General features: G+C 41.3%; 1 protein-coding gene and 1 long non-coding RNA gene across 2 annotated transcripts in view; one reads left to right on the plus strand and one right to left on the minus strand.

The window, feature by feature from the left end:
* LOC111817205 overlaps positions 1 to 2,647 on the minus strand; it is a 23,441-nt gene extending 20,794 nt beyond the window's left edge. Inside the window, exon 1 of the long non-coding RNA XR_002821456.1 lies at positions 1,531 to 2,647. This is a non-coding gene — a long non-coding RNA (uncharacterized LOC111817205). The remainder of the gene's footprint in view (positions 1 to 1,530) is intronic.
* Positions 1 to 17,971, plus strand: part of Zmat4 (zinc finger matrin-type 4) — a 457,773-nt gene that overhangs the window by 35,077 nt on the left and 404,725 nt on the right. The window lies entirely within an intron of this gene.

The raw sequence follows: 17,971 nt of genomic DNA on the forward strand, positions 1-17,971 counted from the left end.
TGGATTGGGTCATTGAATTTTGGAGGCCTGATTATTTCAATTCTGTATATGTTCTAGATAGAAGTTGTTTGTACAAGGGATGTTTGGATAAAGTTTTTTTTTTTTTTTTTTTTTTTTTTTTTTTTTTTTACCAGTTTGTGGGTTTTCTTTTTACTTTGTTGGTAATTTCTTTTGAGCTGCAAAGATTTTTTCAAAAAGATGAGATTCCATCTTTGATTCTTTGAAGTATCTTCCATATTGTTTGGTTTTTTTTGTTCATGAACTTTCTACCTATCCCTATATCTTCAAGATTTCTACCTACTTTCTCTTTCAGTAGATTTAGTATTTTTGCTTTAATATTTAGACAATTGATATATTTTAACTTTAGCTTAATGTATCGTGATAGGCCTGGATCTAGTTTTAGTTTTCAGAATGTGGAGAGCCAACTTTTCCAGCACCATTTATTAAAGAAGCTATCTTTCTTCCAGTGAACATATTTGGCCCTTTTGTCAAAGATAAGGTGGCTGCGTGTATTTGTGATTGAGGCTGAATCTTCTAGTCCATTCCATTGATCCCCAGGTCTGTTTATTTGCCAGTAGCATGCTAATTTTATCACAATTGCTTTGTAATATAATTTCAAATCAGGAATTGTGATGCCACCTGCCTTGGCTTTGTTGCCCAGGACTGCTTTTGCTACTCTTGCTCTCTTCTGGTTCCAGTTGAATTTTAGAAACTTGTTCTCTAGATATGTGAAGTATACTAATGGTATTTTGATCAAGATTGCACTGAATCCATTTGATAGCTTTTCCCCTCTGACTTTTTAATAAATGAAACCCTTCCATTTATGCACAGATGTGGGCACCTGTGATGTCTGAAGGCTGCATTCAGTCTAGAAGAAGAAGGCAGAGACTCAAAGGGAAAAAGACAACCTTGGTCACTCATGCTGATTTTCATAGCATTGGCATGTGACATTTTATATGACTTTCTTTCTGCTCCAAAATGAAATGGTTCAGATTTCATGAGCTAGGACAATAGAACCTTGGTCTATGCCCATCCAAGAAAAAGTCATATGCCTCCATTAATTGGGAGAACAATTAGGAAAGTTTTAATTAAGGAACGTATTCCATCCGGTGCACAGTGACTGAGTACCTTCTCTATGCTGGTCTCACACAAGGCACAAGTTGTAAAGATGAATAAAATCTAGGAAAAGATATATTCCTACTTTAAGGGAGTTCATGATTGAATTATTGAATGTGTGGGATGTGATAATTATTTTTATATAGGCAAATGCTGCAATAAAAGTATAAGTGCATGTATAATCTTTAAATGATTGCTAGATTATGAGTACTGGTGATAGTTTTGTCTTGGTTTATGATATGAATTTATTATTTTCACAGGGCCTTTCATAATTAGTATCTTATGAAAGAGACTATTCTGGTTAATTTGGGAAGGTTTACCTGTTTCTCTATATCAATGACTGTCGTGTGGATTTTCCTCAAGTTTATATTTTCAGTCTTAGTCATGCTCTGCTCTAAGCAGTTGTCCTAGTACAGCGGAATGATATGCTGCGTTGTTTGGATAAATGGAGCACAGGGAATAGTATTAGGATTAAAATGGAGAATACTAGGGCTAGAACTCCTCCTAATTTATTAGGGATTGAGCGTAAAATAGCATATGCGAATAGGAAATACCATTCTGGTTTAATGTGGGGAGGGGTATTTAAGGGATTAGCAGGGGTATAGTTGTCTGGGTCTCCTAGAAGGTCTGGTGTGAATAAAACAAGAGATATTAGTGTAAGTATTATAAATAAAAATCCTAGAATATCTTTAATTGTGTAATAAGGGTGGAATGGAATTTTGTCTGAATCTGAGTTTAGTCCTGATGGGTTGTTAGACCCTGTTTTGTGAAGAAATAGTAAATGGATTATTACTATTGCTGTGATAATAAAAGGTAAAATAAAATGAAAGGCAAAAAATCGAGTTAGTGTGGCTTTGTGAACTGAGAAGCCACCTCAAATTCATTCTACTAGGTTAGGTCCGATGTAGGGGATTGCTGATAAAAGGTTTGTAATAACTGTCGCTCCTCAGAAGGATATTTGTCCTCATGGTAAGACGTAACCTATGAAAGCTGTAGCTATAACTGTGAATAGTAATAGTACTCCAATGTTTCAGGTTTCTATGAAGGTGAAAGACCCATAGTAAATACCTCGTCCAATGTGAAGGTAAAGGAAAATGAAGAATATAGATGCTCCGTGAGCATGGAGATAATGGATTAGTCATCTGTAGTTTACGTCTCGGCAGATGTGGGTGACTGATGAGAATGCTGTGGTTGTATCAGCTGTGTAGTGTATTGCTAAAAATAATCCTGTGATGATTTGTAATATTAAGCATACACGTAATTAAGGAGCCGAAGTTTCATCATGCTGAGATATTCGAGGGGGCTGGTAAGTCGATGAATAAGTGGTTGATAATTTTGATCAAGGGGTGTGATTTTCGGATATTGGTCATTAATATGTTCTTAGAGTTGAATTACAACGGTTGTTTTTCATATCATTAGTCATGGTTAAATTCCATGTGAGAATAATGATTTTAAATATTGTTTATATTCTTAGTATTATGTTTGTTATTGGTTTTATTGGTTTTTCTGTTAAACCTTCACCTATTTATGTGAATTTCAGTAACCTGCTGGCTGTTTCTACCTGGGAACTGTGCAGAAACTTTATAGTTGGCCAGACACCAGCTGAACCCTCCATCTGCGCTTCTACTTACAGACTCGGTTTCTACAGGATTGTTCTCTGACACTACAGGAGGCATTCCAACCCAACTTCAGAGAAAGTTCTTCATTCTTCCTTTTCTATAGCCACTTCTTTCAAGGGTTGCCTGAGGCAAGTGGAACCCACTTTGTACTGGTTTCTTTGGTCCTTCCAGTTTCTCCAAATTATCTTCTGTCTCTAGAGCAGCACATAGTAATTTTTCAACATGCCTTCATACATACACTCCTAACAAATGTTCTAGCTTCCTGTCTTTGTAAAAAATCCTTTTAAAAGTTGGCATGTATTAATTATATATGGTAATATAGTCCAGTGTGATAGTTCTATACATACATATAGCACACACTAATTGAACTTTCGTTTTCATCCCACCCTCTAGGCATCCCACCCTCTCCAGTCTTCAGAAATCACATTCTACTTCCAAGTCAACAATATTTTAGCTTCCACATGGGAGAAAGAGCATGCAGTACTTGCCTTTCTGAGTCACCCTTATTGTACTTAACATAATGTCTTAAGGTTCTGTTCATTTTGCAGCGAACAACAGGATTTCATTCTTTGTGGGCCACTAATACTGCATTCTGTGTCCCTACCACATTTTCCTTATGCATTAATCTGTTGTTGAGCATGGAAGCTGACTTTGTAAGTTAGTTATGGTGCACAGTGATACCATAAATGGGTGTGTAGATGTCTATGATTTGCTGATTTCATTCTTCTAGAGAGACAGGCAGAAGTTTTCCTTCCAGGATTGGTGATTTCTAAACATTTTGCACATTGTAGCGTGAGTGATGCAAATGCGGTCACCTCCCTTGCCCAAAGTTCACCAAAGGATCACCCCATGCTGAGAAGAACGTCCTTGTTGTGGGGCTTACACAGCACCTTCTGGTTTCTGCCCTGCTGTCTTTTCCAGACTCAGTTCTTGCTCCTGTCCTGTCCTGGTTCACCTGAGTGGCTCTCTAGTCCTTGATTGCCTAACCGCTTCCAAACTCAGTCTCTCTTTTGCTATTCTTCCTACCCAGGGCCATCTTCACAGTCATAACTCAAGCCCCTACCTAGGCAAAAGCGCTTAGCAGGAGCCAAGTCTTTTTTTCTCTTTTGGTGGAACCAGGGATTGAACTGAGGCCCTTGTGCTTGCTGGGGAAGTGCTTATTCCACTGAGCCATCTCCCTGGCCCCTGAGCCAAGTCTTAGGATAAGAGTTGATAAGCAAAATGGACACAGCCTCTTCCTTCCTAGAACCAGTCCAAAATTAAAGCTACAAATTTATAACAGCAGATGGTGGTACATAGGGGACTTGTGCAGCAGTGTCAGAAACACCTCATTTTGGAAGGGATGAATAAGGAGGGCTTCTTTGAGGAAGTGATAATGAACCTGAGAGTTGCTCTTCTTCTAACTTTCTCCCGCAGCTTCTTCTAGAACACTGTCTTAGCTTTGCTCACTGTAGCTCAGATGGACTCAGTAGGTTTACAGCATGAGGTGCCTCCTCTATTTGTCTTGTTACATACAAATTACCTGCCCATCTCTGGACTGTAAACTCCATGGGAACAGGGAAGAACTTCTTATTTTAAGTTCAGAAGCAGGTGCTTACAAATATCTGCTGGTAGCTTTGGGTAAAGCTGGAACCTCCTTTCAGGAAGGCAAGAGACACTGTCATATGTGGTCTGTGTTCTTTGATGAAATTCTCCTTGGGTTGAGAAGGGTTGGAGCCATTATCCTAGTGCCTGTGGTGGCAGACACACGACTCCAAGAATGTATTAGTTTCAGGTCATGGCTGTCATAGAGCCACACGTGTGGCCCCAGAGCAAGAAGAAATGGGACTTTTGTGCAATATTATAATGTCAGCTTACAGAGATGATGTTAATACTGTAATACACCTAAAAGTTCCAGGGAGCAAAGTACAGTAACGTCCTTGGTAAAGAGACTCCTCTCTGAGTTCAGTTTGGCTACTGGTTAAGGGTTAGATTGCACAGGCCACAGCCTTGCCAATGGTTACAGTTCCTTTTGTCTTGGGCAATCTCCATGAACAATGCTTTTGTGGCAGGACACATTACCATACACAAACACAGTTACTGAGAGTAGTCCTTGATGGTTTTGACCACATGGAATTCTTCCCTATACCAGAGAATTTATAAGCTTGCAACTTCTCACTAAATAGAGTTAACAGCTTCTTCCTTCCAGTTAACCTCAACATCTTCTTGGAATTTTATTTTATTACGAAGGGCCCTGTGTGTGGCACAGGTGGCTTCAGCATCAAGCTACTCCCCCAGGACGTTGACATTTTAAAGCTGCTTGAATAATCAGGCTGCAGAGTGGACCTGGGAGATACTGTGGAAGGTTCTCTTGTGATTACCTCATGGACAAGTACACCCCTGGGGTCCTGCCTGCCTTCATGCTCCACTTACCTCTCCTTGCCTGACTGTCCATAGTTACAAAGGGCTTTAGAGGGTTGCCTACACCCCAGGAGAGCTTATATTCACCATAGTCTGGTTGTCAGAATTACACACAGCTTTTGCTTTGACATTTGACATGGCCGAAAGACTGGCAGTGGAGTCCTTCCCTCTTACCCCAAGTCTCTGCTCTTATTGGGAAGTTTGGTTTATGTTAAAAGCCCACTGAGGTCAAGCTCTGGCCTTGTAATTCTTGTCTGGCAATAACCTCAGAATCCTTGAAGTATGTGTCTATGCTTGAATGTGGTGTGCCTATGTGGGTGTGTGTTGTTGGCAATGCCTATGTTACTGGCAGGGTTTAGAGGGATTGATGATGTATTGTCTGGGGGGAGGGAAGGGAGTTGAGGTGAGGAAGGTGCACTGCTTTCCTTTCCTCTTGGATTTGTGTTACCTGAGCAAACCTCTTCATCCCAGATGGTGAGGCACACCCCTGCTATGTGGGAGGCCTCCAGTGCTGGCTCACGGGGGTAGGAGGAAAAGCAGGGAGGCCTTATAGGCTGGTGAGGAACTTCATGGATATTTTGCACAGATCTAATTTCCTAGGAAAACTCAATCCTTTCGAAGTTGCTGAGGTCAGGATCAGCAAGTCAGGTGCTGGTGGCCCTGGCCCAGCTGGGAGGAAGCAGCCCATGCATCATGTTTATTCCATCCTCAAGGGCAATTATAAAGGCTTTCTTGGGCCTTTGGAGTCTCCCCAGTTCAGTTAGGTGCAAGGAACGTGCATCTTAATGATGAGAAGACAGGAAACACTTCACCCCTGGTCAGATACTCGTTTATGCTTCAGGGCCCTTTTGTCTCTGAGGGCAGGTGAACCGCAAAGACTCCTATATAACAGCTGTGGACCAATTTCATGTGTTTGTCCCCACTGGCAAGGAGGCCAAGGGGCAGAAAGAGGAACAAGGCAGAGGAGAGAGTTACAGCTGCTAGCAGGAGCTCCTGCTTCATTGAGGTACCTTGGAGCCTGGAGGAAGTGCTTGTAAGCTCCCTGATGGAGCCCACCTGAGCTGAGGGCTAGGGAAAGGGGGGAAGGCTTGATGTTGCTGACATTGCCTAGAGCCCAAGTGCTGCACTGTGTCATTTCTCTGGGTTGTGGCATTGAATCTCTGGCCTGCATGAAGGACACCATCTTTTCAGCCAGAGGTATCATCATTCATTAGTGAGGGCATGCACTTGGGTAGTAAGCCTGTCAATCTTAAGATCCAGTGAGAGGAGGTCTCCTCTATTCCAAGGTGTTACCCACTTCCTGCTCTGCACAAGGCCTTGTACTAAGGGGATTTGAGGCTGCTTATAATCTGACATGAGCCAATGACAAAAGCAGGCAGTGTGCAGTATGGGGAGTCAGTTTCAGAAGAAGTGAAATGAGCGCCACTCCATCCCCTGTGAATTCCTGAGCTACCTGCGATTCAGCCTTCCCTCAGGCCCCTTATGTGGACAAATGTTTGAGGTGAAATTTGAAGCAGTAAAATATAGAGACTTGAAGTGCAGAGTCTAGAGTTACACCATCTGATTACACTAAGTCATAGCCACTAAGGTAAATATCCAGCACACCCCTCCTTTCTGGCATTTCTGAAGGCTTTCCCATGCCTTTTCCTGTCAGTAAGTCCCCTTCCTCATATCTCTCTCAGATAATGCTTTCTTTTTAAGATTTGAGCTTTATATAAATGGATCACATCATATGTATATGTATATATTTGCTTAAGTTGTTTCCCAATGTTCATGTTGAACACTAAATGCATACTTCATGGAGACTTGGTAATTTACATAGCATATTTTGATTCTCTTTTCTTACCCTTCCTCTCACTTCGCTCCCATCTCCCTTCATAACTTTTTAGATTTGTCCCTCATATTAGTAGTTCATTCTTTTGTTGTTGTTGTTGTTTTGTGGTACTAGGGAATGAACTCAGAACCCTACACTTGCCAGACAGGCACTTATTCCACTGAGCTATCTCCCCAGCCCAGTAGTTTATTCTTTTTATTGTTGATTTTTAGAACTCAAAGGCTTTGTCCACTCCCTACCTAGGATCTGTCAGTCTTTTCAGGTGCAATCCTGCCTTGGAAGTGTATGGAATTCAATGTGGTTCCTTATGCAAAATTACCCATCATGCCATAGTCAATCTTTTCTTGATGCTTTCTCTTCAGTCCATCCCCACCATGTTTTGTAATTTTGCAGTCATGGCCCAGCCTCAAGCAACTCACGTGAACCCAACCAGGGTCTTTATTTCCCTTTAGGCAAATAGGCGACTCATATTGCCCAAAAAGCTCCCTGTTCACCTTTTCCTTTGCTACCCAAAAATCATTAATAACTAACATTGATGAGGATTTTTCCAACTATTAATTATTCATGATTAAATAGATCATAAATCAGTGCAGTCTTGAGAGCAGATTGGTTGGGGGGGATGGGTCTGACTTGTTCTGCTCCATCTTGCCCTCCATCCCAGTCCCAGCTCTGGGGCATACTTTGGGAAGCTTCTTATGCTCCATGAAGTACATGTCAGGTTTGCTGACTTACCAGGCCCTCGTTGATGGCCCCCTGTCTGTGTGAAATATACTTGACTGAGCCAGAGCAGGTCTACAGGGCACAAGTAAGTTGCACAGAGAAGTCACCCAGATCCCTATAGCTCCAATGCCTATTATATTTCCTTCTTCTGCCAAGCATATATCTGTGGCCTCATGGGGCATATCATGTGATCAGCTGACAGAGGAAGAGAAGGCCTGGTTTATGGATGGTACCATACATTAAGGAGGTACCACCTATAATTGGACAGCCGCAGCATTATAGCCCCTTTCCAGGACATCTATAGGACAGTGGTGACAGGAGATCTTTACAATGGGCAGAACTTCTGGTAGAGTACCCGGTAGTACATTTTTCTGGAAGGAGAAGTGGTCAGATGTACAACTGTTTACCAATTCATGGATTGTAGTCAGTGGTCTGGCCAGAGGGTCAGGAACTTGGAAGAAATATGACTGGAAAATTGGTGGCAAAGTTATTTGGGGACAATATGCAATGCATTAATTATTGTAACTGTCCTACTAACCTGTTTTGGAACTGTCTCATTGCTATTTGTTTCTCAGTAAAATTAATGAAAACAATAAAATTAAAAACATATACATGAAATATTAAAAAAGAAGAAGTAAAGCCATGTTGTTATGTTGAGCTATAGGGGACTCAGGCCAACAATTTCTGACACTACCAGTCAAGCAGAAGACCCAATACCATTATGGATTACTGGACTCTTTTAGAATATTTTGCTGAGTTAATGCACCTATAATATTCAAATGATAGAGCTAAACAAAAAAGGGGATATATAAATGAATGTCCATTTTGTATCTGTGTATTCAAAATGGTTAGGATAGATATATAGTTACATTCTCTTAATGAATAGAGGGATTTGTTCTAATGGTGTTTGTAAATAGGATATCAAGTCAGCATCTTGTACAGCAATTAACCACTAGGAAGAATGTATGCAATGTGTTAATTATTGAAACTGTCCTACCAATTTGATTTGAAACTGTCTCATTGCTATTTGTCTCTCAATAAAATTATGGAAAAAAAAGAAAGAAAATAGAATACATTTGAGCACCCTATGATTTTGCAAAAAAAAAAAGAGATCTTAAAAAAAGAAATATTTGTAATCATCACTTTGTTTAGTAAACATCATGTATATTTAACAAACTAGAAAACAAACAAACAAAGGTATTTGGGGAAGAGGTATGTGGATAGACCTCTCCCTTTGGACAAAAGAGGTAAAGCTATTTTTATTCCACATTAAATGCTCACCAAAAGGTGACCACAACCAAAGATGGCGTTAATAATCAAGTGGATCGAATGATCTATTCTGCATTTAACAGTCCACCTCTTTCTTCAGTTACCACTGTCATTGCCCTGTTGGCACATGAACAGTAGCCACGAGGCAGAGGGTATGCATGGGCTCAGCAGTGTAAACTCACACTCACCAGGGCTGATCTGGTTACAGCCACTGATGATTGCCCTAGATGCCAGCACAAAGACCAATACCTAGCACCTGACATGGTGCCGTTCCCAGGGGCAATCAGCATGCAACCTGGTGGCAAGTTGATTATATCGGACCACTTCTGCCATGGGAAGGACAGTGCTTTGCTTTTACCAGCATGGACACTTATTCTGCACATGGATTTGCCTTCTCTGCATGTAATGTTTTTGCCAAAACTGCCATCTGTGGACTCAACATAATACTGTGGCCACCATCATGGAATTCTACATAGCATTGTCTCTAACCAAAAAACACATTTTATGACCAAAGAAATGAGGCTATGGGCTCCTGCTTATGGGATTCACTGATCTTACTATGTTCCTCACCATTGAAAAGCTGTTGGATTGATAGAAAGGTGAAATGGTCTTTTGAAGACACAGTAACAGTACCAGCTAGATGACAATAGCTTGCAGGGCTTGGACAGTGTTCTTCAAAGGGCTGTATATTCTTTGAATCAGCATCTACCATAGGGTACTCCCATAGTCAGGATTCACAGGTCCAGGAATCAAGGGGTGGAAGTGGGAATAGTGCCACTCACTATTACCCCCAGTGAGGCACTAGCAAAGTTCTACTTCCTATTTCCATGACAGTATGCTCTGCTGGCTTAGGAGTCTTAGTTCCAAAGTGGGGAAGGCTTGCACCATGAAACATAATAATAACAGCACTGAACTGGAAGCTAATAGTTTCTTCTGGTCATTTTAGTCTGCTTGGGCCCCTGAAGAAATAGGCCAAAAAGGGAATTATAGTGTGGCAGGGGTGATTGACCCAGACTATCAAGGAAAATTGGAGTATTACTCCAAAATGGAGGAAAGGAAGAATGTACTTGGAGTGCAGAAGATCCCTTAGGGTTCCTCCTAGTATTACCATGTCCTGTTATTAAGGTCAGTGGGAAACTAAAAGAACTCAATCCCAATAGAATGCCAAATGTTCCAGAACTTTGAGGAATGAAGGCATAAGTCACTCCAACAGAGAAAGAACTGAGACCTGTTGGGATGCTTGCTGAAAGCCAAGGGAGTGGAGACTGGGTAAATGGAATAAGGTAGTCCTAAATACCAGGTTCAACCATGTGATAAGCTACAGAAATCAGAATTGTGATAGTCCTCTAATATGCGTCCAGTGTAATATAATTTTGATGGACTTAAAGTTGGCCCTTAAGTATGTTAAGCCTATGTTATAATGTTCAAGTTATGAAATGTTAGTAGTAAACATCACCCAAAGAAAACTTGCCTTCTACACTGGGGAGGGAATTAGTAATTTCCATTTGTTTCCAGGATAGTTAGAAAATGTTAAATATACTTGTAAATTTGTCTTTTTATCTGGGGACTATAGTTTAAGGAAATTTGTATAGTTGTCCAGTTGGCAAAGGGTAGACTATGATAGTCAACTGAGTGGGTTATTTTAGTAAGAAATACCCAACTAAGTTGGATCAATATAGTTCTGACCATGACTGACAGGACTTAGTGAAGACAGAAGACTCACCCTAGGGCAGCTTCTCACCTGAATGGGATGAAAGGGACACAAAGAAGGAAGGCATGCTTCTGTTTCTTTTGGGGGAAGCTGCAGTTTTTGTCTTCACCTCAGATGTTATTTCCTGGTTTCTGTGCAGACTCTTCAGCATTCAGCATTGACCCTTCAGCCTCCTTGTTATGGTGAAGTGGGCAAAAATACTCCAGGTTCTTGTGTACAAGGAAAGAATTGCCAAGCATAAGCACTTTGTAGTAAGTAGCTACAGTTATTGAAGGTCATAGAGTGGTAGCAGCAGAACCTGGCAGAAGGGCAAAAAGAAGGAGGAGGAAGAGGCACCCTTGATGAGCATTAACACAGTTCAGGCTTCCAGTATGTAAGGGGTCAGATGCCTCCTGACTCCAGGTGCCTCCCATCGTGTCACTCACTGGTGTGGATGGTCTGCTGACCTGGGCATCTTGACCTTCCTGTGTGCTGGGCCTGCGCGTGAATAAAGGGAAGGGTGGCTCTCTTAGCTCCTCTGTTTCAAAGTGCATCATGCTGACACCAATTACACAGGCCACTGCTGTGAGCTCCAGACCTTCAACTGGATCCTTTAGATCTCCAGCACAGCCAGACCCTCTGTACTGTTGCACACCTGACTATGTGGGCAGCCACTGTAAGCTAACCTTGGAAATTTTTATTATTTGTACATCTTCCATTAAATTTGTTTCACTGGTAAGCACTGAATGATAGATCCTCACAGTCACACATTAGTGCTCTATTTAATGAGTGCAAAAAGTGCTGTTCCCAGCCTAGGCCTTTGTTCATGTGGTCCCTCTCCTAGGAAAGGGTATTTCTGTTCATCTGTCAGTGTTTGCCTGGGAAACATGGCACATTTAGGCCAAGATGCTCAAGCATCTATCACTCACATGGTTGTTTGTCCTTTTATTGCCGCATCTGTACCCCCAAATGCACCTACCCATAGACTTACCATTGTGCTCCCAGCCCATGCCCAGCAGTCTAACACTCAATTTCTTTCAATTCCAGCCTCATCTTACTTTTCTCCATCTTTGACCTGTCCTCCTGCCCAAGAAGTTCATGCGGTGCAGTACTATACTGCGTCTTGTTTTCTGGATCTGCCCCTGGCCCTCTGTACTTTGGAAAATGCTCCTGTCTCTGTGAGGGTAGATTGTAGTTCTGTGGGGTCCACTGGCTGTGTGCTGCAGGGCTCTGTTCCCCAACCCCTACTAAGCTAGTGGTCATTTGGGGAGGAAATTAGTTTTTATGTCTGCTGAAGTTATCCTGGGCTCTCTGCTTAGAATCATCAGAGCTTAACAACAGAGAGCCTGGGGGTTTGAGTCATTTGGCACCAGGGCCAAAGCAGCCAGCTGAAAAGCCCATTGCCACCTCTGTTGGGCTTCAGTGGACTCCATTAGGATTCAGAACATCCTGGATCCTCAGGGTAAAACACCACAGCTTGTCAGAAAAATAATGCAGGCTCAAATGGTTTTGGGTCTGGACAAACCATTTACAGAGTGCCTAAGTTCAGTGGGCAGGTGGCCAAGTTTTGAAGTGTAGTGTCATTTGAAGCGAACACAACAGCGGGGGATGGCAGGAAAGCGTGAATGCCAGTGTCCAAATTAGCTGTGGGAGTCTTGGAGACTGTGGTGTTCAGTACCCACTGGAGACAGACTTTGTCTTTAAAATGCCCTACCTGTCCTTTGCAGTCTAATCTTTCATTGGGCCACTCTACAGATTTGTGTGTGGTGTGTGCATTTAAAAAAATAACCAACCCCTCCTAAAGAAAATTAGCCATATGCAAAACAATTAGCTCTTTCTGATTAGTAGTGGGCCTTTAAAAAATGTAGCTTCTTAAAAATAAGTTCTGCAATATTTAGCCCACAGAGCATACTGCAGGACCATGTTTTTCTTCCCTCCTGCTCTCTCTTATCAGACTATAGAACTTCAGCACTGTGCATATCTAGCTAGGCCACTGCCTGTCTTTTCCACTCTGCTTTCACTTCCAGAACCTTTCCACATCTGAGGATACCCGCCTCCCTGTCTGCACCAGCTGTGCCTGCAGGCTGTAGGCTGACTCCAGTGTTCAGAATTCTCATCAGGTAGAATCACCATTGCTAGGAGGGAGCTGGTAGGAAAATCTAGGAGCCTGAAACAATTTTGCCGGAGGATGACTTGGAATCCTGGCCTTTCCAGTCCCTCTGGTTCCCTGAGTTCCACAGTCTCATCTTACACACTGAGTGTCCACATCTTGTCTAATTTGTTATCACTGATGCTGTAGTCCAGGGATGTTCTGTGCATCTGATATCTATATGATCATATTTATAAACTCTTAGGAAAGGAACTCTTTTTATTTCTTTAGAGCTGTTTTACCTTTACTATCCACAGAAACTGAGAATGGTCCTCAGTATACAGTTAGTGTTCAATATATGTTTGGATTTTGGAGCATTTTATTCATAAACCATTGAGAATAGCAGTTTACAAAATATGATATGTAGACCACTGAGATTTTCTGAAACTCTTTTTAAAAATGTATTTAATACAGGGCCTACAGAGTCTTACTACAGAGATCAGACTTCTAGTGATCCTCCTGTTTTCAGCCTCCCAAGCCCTGGGATTATAGGCACACACCGCCAGGTACATTTTCAGTTGCCCTCTCAGCACTCCCCGGGGGCGGAGCCAGCACGGCATGCCTGGGATTGAGTCTAGGTCCCTGCTCCTGCCTAAGCGCCAGGCACTTTAGCTAAAACCCTTTCAGAAGGTTTCTGAGGTTAGAAGTATTTTCATAATAATATGAGAACACTTTTTGTCTCTCCACTGGGTTGGCCACAATGATTAGTAAAACTGTTGGTGTCTGAGTCCAAACCAAGTCAATGAAAATGTGCTGGTTAAAAAACAAAAATGCTTTCAGTCTCCTTTCAAAGTGTCTTTGCTACAGTTATAGATATCATTATTTTGAATGACAACCCTCGAATATATGTATTCTTAATATACTAACTGGCAAAATGGGAGGTACACACAAAGGTCTTGCTCTCCATCCCAAACCCCAAAGTTTGACGTCAAAAAATTTAGTTGAGCAGTTTTTTGGGTTGTGAACTGACCTAGGACGTTTTTCATGGAATAATATTTCTACTTGAAGAAGTGGTAGGTAAAATTCATCTATTTAGCCTTAAATATTTTGAAATTTTTTTAAAAAAATTGAATAAATAATCCTCCTATTATAAAGAGCACAGCTGATTATATTCCTCTTTCATGTTAGCAATGATAAAATTTCACCATTCAAGGAAAAATTAAAATTTTGCAAAATTTGTGTCCACCATGGTGACTTTGACAGTTTCCCTATCCACAAAGACTTTTCACTGAGATGGTTAACATGAATGAATATTCTTTTTTTATATTGTATATGGCCAAGGTGGAAGGTTGCAAAATTGTGGGTAGGTAAAACATATACAAAGTATAAAGTGATCAGCCAAAGTTTACTGTGTCAGGGAATAAAATTTCACTGGTCTGCTTTTAGATAGTATGTTACAACCAGCCTTTGAGAAGCTACCCCTTGTCAAATTTGATTCAGAAGTCAAGAAAGATATCCATAATGATCATAGAAGGCTATGAAATGTTTCATTTCCAAAGCATTTCTTCATGTGAAACTGGATTTTCTTCATCTATATCAACTGAAATGGCCCATCACAACTAACTTAATGTAAGCATAAGTATGAAAATTCAGCAACTGTTTATTCAACAAAAGAAGATATTTGATAAAGCATAAAAATAATGACATTCTTTTCACCATTTAAAAATACAGCTTTTAAAATAAAGTTTTGGGGTTTTTTTTGTGGAACCAGGGATTGAATTCATGCCCTTGTGCTTGCCAGAGAAGTGCTTATTCCACTGAGCCATCTCCCTGGCCCCTCAGTAAAGTTTATTTTGAAATAATTTTACATTTAAAAAGAATTACAAGCATAGGACAAATAGTTTCTATATATCCATTATCGTTTTTCCTGATGTTCATATTTTAGGTAACTGTTTTTTCAACACTAAGACATTCACATAAGTAAAGAACTATTTGCAAATTATAGATTTTATTTAGATTTCATCAGTTTTGCTATTATAAGACCCAATATAGGGCACCACACTGCATTTAGAATATAGTTGATTTTATGTAAATATATATCTTAACGTGGTGTTTTCTTACTGTAATTTTCAAAGTGTTAATACCTATTTATAATTTTTGGTTTTAATTTTGATCGTGGTACACACTGGTAGATATGATACACATAAACAAAAGCTTTTGGAATCTCAATTAGTTTTAAGTGTGTAAAAGTGTCCTAAGGATAAAAAAGTTTGAGAAGAGCTGACCTAGAAAATTTTGTAAGAGAATATTTGTATTTGCAAACTGCGAGGCTATAAGGATAGCTATAAGATGAAGTTTATATAACGTCTCTGGAGAGTTCTACTCACTCCACCTCCTTCAAGGTAATCCATAAATATACTTGGGTGTGCAAAACAAAATCCCGCGTGAACTATAGTATTGGAGACAGCACTCAAGTAAGCCATTAGTCTGAGCAGCCCACAGATGTTCGTGGAGCAGGTACTGAGTGTCTCACTGTGTTCCAGATATCAGGAATACAGATTTCTGTAAAATAGAGGGAATCTCTGACACCAAAGAGCTTAATTTCCCTGGAAATTAAGTTAAATAATTCACGTAAGTGAAATAATATACATACCTTGCTTTATGTACTCATGCATGGTCTACAGAAGTGAAGATACACCAGAGTGTGATGCAGGCAGGAGGGGGGGTGGGCAGTGTCTGCATGGAGCTTTGCTGTGTGAGCTTTCCAGGTGCAAGATTGTTGTTTTTCCAGGGACAGGGGAGAAGTCAGCACTTCTGGAAGGAGTAGGACAGGAGGAGCAGAGGAAGTGTAGTTGGAAAGCCAGGTGGAACAGAGAAGAAAAGTCTCCCAGGTGAGAGACTTGGAGGGCTAATATTGTTTGGGAAGTGTTTCTGGGCTTTACTCTGGAGAGTGATGGGATAGCACTGATGTGAGGTCATCTTGGCCCTGAGAAGGTGGATGGTAAGGTGTGAAACAAGGCAGGGAGTGCACTCCGCCCTTGCACTGATCCAGGCGAGAGAGGAAGGCAGCTCAGGCCCTTGGCATTCGGCTGAAGCTGGTGGGATGCACAGATTCAAAGGCTATGTTACAGGTAGAAGCAGAATGTCTTCGCAACAGCTTTGTGTGGGTGGGGAGGAAGAGAACAGCCCAGAAAGGCTCCTGGGTCTCTGTCCTGAGCAGTTGGGTGAATCATTAGACCTTTTCCTTTGAGGAGAAGTCATACAGGCAACGATCTTGTGGGTAGTATTCAATTCTCTCTGGGTTCAAGTCAGATTTTAGTCCTGTTGAATGTCTAGGAATATAAACTCTATTTTAATTGTGCAGATATTGGTTGAGTATCTACTGTAAATAAGTGCTGATCTAAATATTGAAGGAAATTTTCACAAATGAGCTGCACGCATATGAATAATTGAACAAATCACGTTTATCCCTCTCTTCTGTCAGAATCGTGGAGCAGCAGAGGGCAGAATAAGCAATACAATCAGGGTGAGGTGTCTGTTCTTCCTCCCTTTTTTGGTGGGGAGATATTTTGAATATGAACAAGGCATAATAAAACATGTAATAATCAGGGTAATGTGTGTTCTTCAGAGGGGCAGGTGGCATGATTCTGTAATGAATTTCACAAGATTTGGGGGCCCAAAAGATGTAAATATAACATTTGTTTCTTCCTCTTTGGCAACTTAGAGCATTTTATCTTACTCCTCCTTCCTGTATCTGTGGGAGAGAGGTGGGTGGAGAAATGTCATTACTTATAAATATATTACGAGTAAATAATGAAAGTACTCAGAAAAGCAGAAGGAAAGACTGTTTGCTGTGGAGTGTCTGGCCATGTTTGTTTGGTTTAAAGATGAAGAAAATAAGGCTGGGGGTGTAGCTCAGTAGTAGGGCTTTTGCCTAGCGTGAGAGAGACTCTGGGTTCCATCCCTAATACTGACGAAAAAGAGAAAGAACAAAATAGGATGGCTGTGTATTGATGGTGGCTCAAGGCCAGGTGTGCCCAGAGCAGATAAGGGGGGAAGGTCATGGGGCTTTCCTTCTTCCTTTCCCATCTTCCCTGCCCCTGCCATTTTTTTAGACTTGCAGGGTGTGCTCTGTCCCTCTGGCTGTGAAGATCTGACCTGGCCACTGAAATGCCAGCACTGTGGGAACCTCCAGCCTTACTGCAGCCCGTACTCCCACATAACTTTCCATCACCCAGAAACAACTTGATGGAAGGCCTCTGAGTCTCCCTGGTGCAGGTTCTGGAAGCCTTTGGGAAGCAAGTTTATGGGGATGGCTAGATACCTGTGCTGACTTGATTACTGTGGGACCAGGAACCATAGTGAAGGGATGGATGAAGGAACGGCACAACCACCTCTTACCCTGCCAAGAAGTAACAGCACTTTCAATAATAAGGGTAATAATAGCTACTGTTTATTGAATGTCGTGCACCAAATACTATTAGTACTTTATATTCATTTTCTCCTTACACTAACATTATGTGGTTATTGATATGCCCTGTTTTACAGGAGTCAACTGAAGCTCAGAGATCAAATGACTTCCTGCAAGTTACATAACTAACAAAGGCCAAAGTCAGCACTAACACCTTGATATGCACATCCCTAAGCCAGAGTATTTGCCTACTCCATCCTACACTACTGCATGACTCATGTCAGCTCACCTCCACCAAAACATTCTAATACTTCCAAACAACAGGAAATAACCACTCATGCTTGGTGATGATGCTTGTGGGGGACTTAGCTCACATACTTTCTGAGAATGTTCAGACAAAACAAGAGGATCAACCATGGCCAGCAGTATAGACTCTGGGGTCACAGAGTGGGAAGTAGGTCTTTCACAAGAAGGGAGGCGATATGGCATCTTCAGAGTTGTGTTCTTCCTTATACCAGGGCTTGCATGAGAGACAGTAATTGTTTCTTTTTATTTAAAAAATTTTATTTATTTTTTTATTTATGTGTGTGTGTGGGTGGGTGTGGGTGTGTGTAGCCAGCTCAGCCCACCAGGGGGCAGGGCTGGCTGGCATGTGGTACTGGGGGATTGAACTGTGGTCCCTGTGCTTTGCTTAGCTTGTTCTAAGTAGATGCTTTAGACCACTGAGCCATCTCACCAGCCCCTTTCTTTCTTTCTTTCTTTCTTTCTTTCTTTCTTTCTTTCTTTCTTTCTTTCTTTCTTTCTTTCTTTCTTTCTTCTTTCT

The sequence above is a fragment of the Octodon degus genome, unplaced genomic scaffold (assembly GCF_000260255.1).
Source record: "Octodon degus isolate 3935 unplaced genomic scaffold, OctDeg1.0 scaffold00051, whole genome shotgun sequence".
In the NCBI taxonomy this organism is placed as follows: Eukaryota; Metazoa; Chordata; class Mammalia; order Rodentia; family Octodontidae; genus Octodon; species Octodon degus.